Source organism: Macaca fascicularis, chromosome 11 (assembly GCF_037993035.2).
Source record: "Macaca fascicularis isolate 582-1 chromosome 11, T2T-MFA8v1.1".
Lineage (NCBI taxonomy): Eukaryota > Metazoa > Chordata > Mammalia > Primates > Cercopithecidae > Macaca > Macaca fascicularis.
This window is the reverse complement of record NC_088385.1, coordinates 12,870,994-12,877,681: the sequence shown is the minus strand read 5'-3', so window position 1 is coordinate 12,877,681 and position 6,688 is coordinate 12,870,994.

The window sequence follows — 6,688 nt, the reverse complement described above, 5'->3', positions numbered from 1 at the left end:
TCAGTGCCCTGGCAGCTAAAGAGGCCTTAGAGGAAGGCCTTGGAGGAAGCCGCTGGATGGGCAGGAGGCACCCCCCTTGATTGAGGGAGAGAGGTGCAGTTTGCAGGGACCCCACGTGGCACTTGTGGCTCTCTCCTGCCCCCTGCTGGCTGCCAAGCAGCCTCGCCACAGTGTGCTCAGCCTGAATGTTCACGGGGCAGGCCAAGGCTTTTGTTCCAGAAACACTGACTTCAGAAACCGCAGGCTGTGTGTGTTGAGCATGGCAAGAAAGACTTATGTGTGTCTTAAACCTCTTGAACAAAGCAAGTTGATGTTTCAAATGCATCTCCAAGGCTAATGACTTTGCTATGGTCAATATTCAGGAGCAAATAGGGTTTGATGAAATAGAAGCACAGGAGTGGCAAGTGAGGTGCTTGTGCCCCGTATGACTAAGCGATGTCCTGGCCGTTCCACACCATGGCCTCTGAGCAGCCAGCGTGCAGATACTGGGTCAATTTAGATGGGACTCCTGGAACTGTCGGCCGTCCGGGAGAAGTACGAGGAGTTGTGCCTATGATCATGGTTCCCGCTACTGTGTCTAGCAATGTGCCGGGTTCCGATTTCAGCATCAGGGCAGACACAGCCCTGAACACTATCACTGAGGTAAGTCCCAGTGCGCCCCGCCAGGTGGGCGCCTGCTGACGCTAACCCGATGGCCCCGGCCATTATTATCTACCAGTGCGCTATGAAACAGCCTTTTACAAATACCCTGAATGAGAGCTTCTCGTTCTTTTCTCCCCCCTGGAAAAGTAGGTTTTTAGACTGAACATTTTTGATCTCACTCCCAAAAAAGTCTTATCGCCTCTTCTGTGTGGCCACCGGCCCGGACTTAGCGTGGCCAAGACCCCGGATGTGCCCGTGAGTACCTGCAGCGCTGAGGATGGCTGGGCCGCAGTCTCCTGTGATTGCACCAGCATTAAAATCCGCTTTTTCTTTTTTTTAATGTTGAGCCTAAATTTTCTTTGAGCCTCCAATTCCCATTATGAGGAACCCCTACCTTGATGCTGAGGGTAGAAATTGAACTGAATGTTTTATAATTGTAGTCATTGTCCTGAACGCACCACTGCATTTGTTATCTCTTTGGTCTTGGCTGTTGACCTCATTTTCCCCTTTGTAAACTGGGGATGTTAAATTACATCTAAGGCAATATTGGGACTAGTTTAGTTTTTTTGCCAAGAGACAATACTGAAACATACTCTTCTGTTTGTTTTTTTCTTTGTGAGACAAGGTCTTACTCTGTCACCCAGGCTTGAGTGCAGTGGTGTGATCTCGGCTCACTGCAGCCTCGACCTCCTGGGCTCAGGTGATCCTCCCACCTCAGCCTCCCGAGTACCTGGGACCACAGGCACATACCGCTATTCTGGGCTAAAAGAAATATATGCCTATCCTCATGTTTGTGAATCACTTGGTGATTCACGTGGGAATCTGAACCGTACCTAACGCAGGAAGCATTTCATTTTTTTAAAACTTGATGTCTAAAATTTTCCAGAAATTCTCAAGTTTTGATTTTTCTTGTGCGACTTAGTTCTCACGAATATTTTTCAAAGTTTTTTTTTTTTTTTTGTAAACCCTTGGCATGCAACTTATTTTGAGCACTGGTAATTAAAATAACAAGATTTTAACATACAGCTCAAATGGTTACAAATGCTTAGCACTCATTTCTTGCTTTTCTGAGTGTCTTAAACTTTCTTCACTTTCTTTGTGAAGGAAACCTGCCCAGGTTTTCCCGTGTTCACTGGCTTTGGGGGCAACTTTCACCTTATTTTTGGCAGTCACTAATCTCTGACCTAGACATTGCTTCTGTAATCCTGGTGACGGGCGTCACGGCTTTGCTGCTGTGGGTCCAGCCCAGCTCTGGGCTGACCTTCACGCTGGGAACGTGAACATGAGTGTCTGTTTCACAGAGGGGGAATTCCAGCATGGCTTTCACTGCTTTTTCACCAGCTTTAGCTGGATTTTTGAGTCTGTGAAAGTTGGGTATGCAATGGGAGGGATTGAAGCTTCTTTTTTCCCTAATCGTTACCTAATTGGCGCTTGCCCAGAGGGAATGGGTGGAGAATTTGAGAGCAGTCACTGCAGTTAGCTGAGCATCTGAAGATGTGGGACAAAGCTGGTGTTGATCTCCCTGTGACACTTTATTTTCAAGTTTCCACACAAAGCATAGATGCTTGTGGTATGTGATGTACACTTTCATTCAGGAAGAAAATCTCTCTTTAATTCCAGCGTCCTCTGCTATAAATAACTTTTTTCTTTTTTAGATTGTAAATATGTAACAAATGTGTAGGGTCAAAATTTGAAAACCAAAACACGTGAGGCAAACACCCCACAAATGGTCAGTTCCACCCGCTTTGAGGGACTGTGTGATTTTATTATGCGATTGTTTTAAATTCAGTTTTTCATTCATTCGAGTTTCTGAAAGCTAGGTTAAATAATTTTGTTTTCTTTTTTTTTTTTTTTTTTTTTTTTTTTTTTTTTTTTGGAGACAGGGCCTCACTCTGTTTCCCAGGCTGGAGTGCAGTGGTGAAATCATGATTCACTGCAGCCTCGACCTCCCAGGCTTAGGTGATCCTCCCACCTCAGCCTCATGAGTAGCTGGGACTATACGTGCATGCCACCGTGCGTGGCTAATTTTTTGTATTTCTACAGAGACGAGGTCTCCCTGTGTTGCCTGGGCTGGTCTCGAACTTCTGGGCTCAAGCAATCCCCCTGTCTTGGCCTCTCAAAGCACGGGGGTTACAGGGATGAGCCACTGTGTCGGACCTTAAGTTAACTGATTACAATAGAGAAAGAACTGGAGCGTGTAGTTAGTTGAGCCTCCCGTTGGCCAGGCACAGCCACCTTAGTGTGTTTGTGTGTGTCCTCATTGCCCTTCTGATCCTGAGCTCCGAGGAATGAGGCTGTCTTGGGAGTGCTGTGGTTCTAGTCTCGTGATGGGTGAGTGACGCCGGCTGAGCTGATCGAGGTCACCCTGGCGAATGCTGCAGCTGCTCAGGAGTCGGGGCAGGGATGAGAAAGCCGCCGAGGATCCCTCCGTGGACCCCTGAAGGGAGAGGGACCGAGATGTGGACATGGCAGCTGTTTTCTCCAGAGCCCTGTTTACTGACGGCCAAACAGGGTGAATCCTGAGAAGGTTTGAATTTGGGTCTGAACTGGGCTCGTCTGGCCGTAGAACAGGAGCTGGTGGCGAACTCAAAAAATGAGGGCATGAGGCAACTTGACGTGGGTGACTCCAGCTCACTCCAGCCACTGTCCTGAAGCCGTCAGAGGCTGAGGATGTGTGGGAGTGAGCGTCTCTTCCCTGTCTGGCCACACACCCTCTGTGACCCGTGACTCCTGGCCTGGCCCTGGGCAGAATTTATGTTTGGGGTCTGTGGATGGCTCCAGTTGTTCAGTCAATTTGGTGATTCTCATGGGGTGATTGTGCCCCAGGGGATGTTTGCACCGTCCAGGGAGGTTTCTGGTTAGAACTGGGAGAAGGGATGCTTCCAGCACCTGGGACTGGAGACAAGGGACGCTGCGGAAAGTTCCTCCAAGCACAGGGCGAGCTCCATAGTAGGCGTCTGGCTCAGGACGTGGCCATGTTGCGCTTCAGAAGTCCTGGGCGGATCTGATGTGGTGAAGTCGTCATCTGCTTTGGACACGTGCGTCCTCATCCTCATCCTCACTGATGATTTGCTTCTTGCCAGCATTGATGCTTAGCTGACGCCATAGCCCCTCAGAATCTATGCGGTGCTGGCGAGTGGGTCTTCCCGGCAGAACAGAATGAATGGAATATCTCAGAGCAGGTGTTACACATTCTCAGGATGTGGCTGCAGGGATTTTCGGTTGGACTCTTCATTCCTTAGCGCTGGCTGGTGCATTACTCTGTCCTGTAAGCTTGATCAGGTCACATCAGAAACACAGTAGGTGGGTGCCACGCTGCTGTCAGGTGTCGTGAAGGTGGCGGTGACCACAGCCTTGTAATTCCTTGTCATAGTGGCCCCACCACAGACCCAGGGGCCCGGCTGTGTTTGGTCTTGAGAGTTTTATGCTTTTCTGGGCAGGGTCTCCCCTGTCTTGAAGCTTCCTTGCCCTTTTTTGGAGACTGAAGGAAGGGAAGAGGGGAGAGAGGATTTGCAGCAATGTGGCCATTCCCACAGATTTCAATGTGGAGTTAAGGAGCTGAGACCCCCCCACCTGCCCTCTTGTGTGCCTCAGGCCCCTCCTGGCCCCGGGTCACCCACACCCTCTGGCTTCCGGCAAGGGCTTCTTGGAGAAGCAGCCAGCTCCCCGCAGCCAGTCTTGGTCAGTCCTGAGCTAGGGTATTCCACAGTAAAGGAGTGACGTCACCTGTCTGAAAAGCATAAGGAGCCCCGCATGTGGTGGTCCTGAGGGGGCCACATCCTGGGCACCAGGCCAGTGAGTATCCCCAGATGAGTATTTCTGGCTGGGAAGCAGGCTGGCATTCGGATTGAAGTCCTGCAAAGACTGCCATGGCCAGAGCCTGTACAGAGCAGCCCAAGAGCTGGGCATATGCTGGGCCTGGGTGGACGTGGAGGCTGTGCCATGGGGGCACGGGGGCCCCTGCTCACAGCTCACCTCGTGGTCACCCAGCACTGACCCACCCACCTTACCCTCCTACCCACCACGCTGTGAACTCACCTGCCACGGATCTCTACTCACTGTCCAAAGCCCTCTGCCCACACACGGGCTCCTGGCCTTGGGATGCTTTGGGTTGCACCAGGGCTGCAGAGCCTGGGTCGCTCACTGTCCAACTCTCCTGGGGAGATGTGGGCCCCGCCCTGTGTCCCAACAGTAGCATTTCTGCAGCAGATGTGGGGATATTCACAGGAAGAGGGACACATCCAAGTCCATAAATAGTTGGTTTTGCCACCAAGTGGATGACAAAACACCTTGCTGTGTGGGGCCGCTTGGAGGTGGGAACAGTGGGCATGTGGACCTGTCCGGCTGTTCCCTTGGTTAACACCCTGAGGTGGAGTCTGAAAAACCCCGGTGCACACAAGCTTGAGAACTGCTCCCATTTCTGACACCAGAGCCCATTTCCCAGTGGAACCCCAGAGCAGCAACTCAGGTTCTTGCTCGCGTGTGTGGCTTTGTGTGCGGCTTCCCGCCGGAGAGCAGAGATGCGGCCCGGGGCTGAGTGTGGCCCCCCGGTTATCCAGCTGCCTGCCTCCTTCCCTGCCTGCGCGTGGAGGCCGCCTCTGCACGATGATGGCGGTCACTTGGTGTGGTCCTTACAGCTGTGGGCCCCATCCCACTCATCCTTGCCTGCCTGCAGAAAGCTACAGGACTGGCTTTGGCTTTAAACGTCCTGACCGCCCTGGCCTCCCTTACCCACAATGAGATGCCGAGAGCTGAGCTGTCCCGCTCGTGACTAACTCGCCACTGCCTGCAACCTGCTCTGCTGCTTGCCTCACACCCACCCTGCTGTGCTGCCTGCAGGCCTCCCCTTTCATGAGGACCTGGGCTGTGCCCAGGCAGCCCCCTGTGTCACTGAGGCCTGTCCTGCTCCCACATGACCTCCAGAGCTCCCCTGGGCTCCTTGACCCGCATGAACGGGCTTCCCCTGGTGACTGAGGCCCCTCCTGTCGCTTCCTGGACCTCAGCGCAGGCCCTGGGGCTGGCAGGTGAGCACCCAGCACCCCTGCTAACCGCTTGGCCCTGCTGCTTCATGCTTACAAGAGCACGTGCGACATGGCCAAGGCATGAGGCCACCACCAGGAGCTTTGCATCCCCCGTGTGTGGTGCCAGCCACGATTAGCAACAATGTCCCGGGGACAGAAATAAGCCTGGGCACAGACACTGGCCTGAATGCTGTTGTCCAGGTAAGAGAACCCCGTTTCCTCCCATTGCTTTCTTTCCTTTATTTTAGCAACTTGTTTCTTCTGTGCTAAGAATGAGCCAGATTTATTATTACTCTTTCCCCCCAACCCTTTGCTAGCTTGGCTTTATGTCGGTCATACTGGCCAGAACAGGGTAAATTTTTAGCTTCTCTGCCTTAGGGAGAGCCTGTCTTTATTGATTGAAAGTGAGATGATATATCCAGTCCTTGGGGTCCTGTTTCTATGCCACCTAGACTAGGGGAGCGTTAGCACCATTTCTGTGGAGCCGGCCTCTCCTGCCTGCGTTGACGAGCGAGGCTGCAGGGCCAGCTGCGGGAGCCTGCAGGAAGGGGTTTGAGTGCCTGGTACCTACGAGCTCTGGGACAGAGCCGTGCCCACTGGGGGCCGCTGCCTGGAACCATAGCCTTCCTGGTGAGATGAGAGGTTCTTTAGAGAGCTGAAATCATACCCTCCTCGGCAGGCAGCGTCACCAACATGTGCTGTGGGGGGAGTGGATTCTGCCGGTCATGGGCGTGGTGCTGACACCCGCATGGTGGCCCCTCCAGTCCCTGATAAGCTGATCCACCTCTATGGTCAGGTAGTTCCACAGGCCTTTGCTGCAGAGAGGGTCCTCACTCAGCTGCAGACGGGATGGCGGCCACCTTGGCACGTTGGGGTCACATCAGTGGCTTGGTCGCCTGGTGCCTCCTGGAGAGCAGCCGCTGGCCTTTACCTTAGATGTTCACATCCAAAAGGCCTCCAGAGTTTGCGGTGAAAACTCCCAGCCCTGTTGAAGACTCCTTAGTTCAGCGTGGCACAGAACCTCG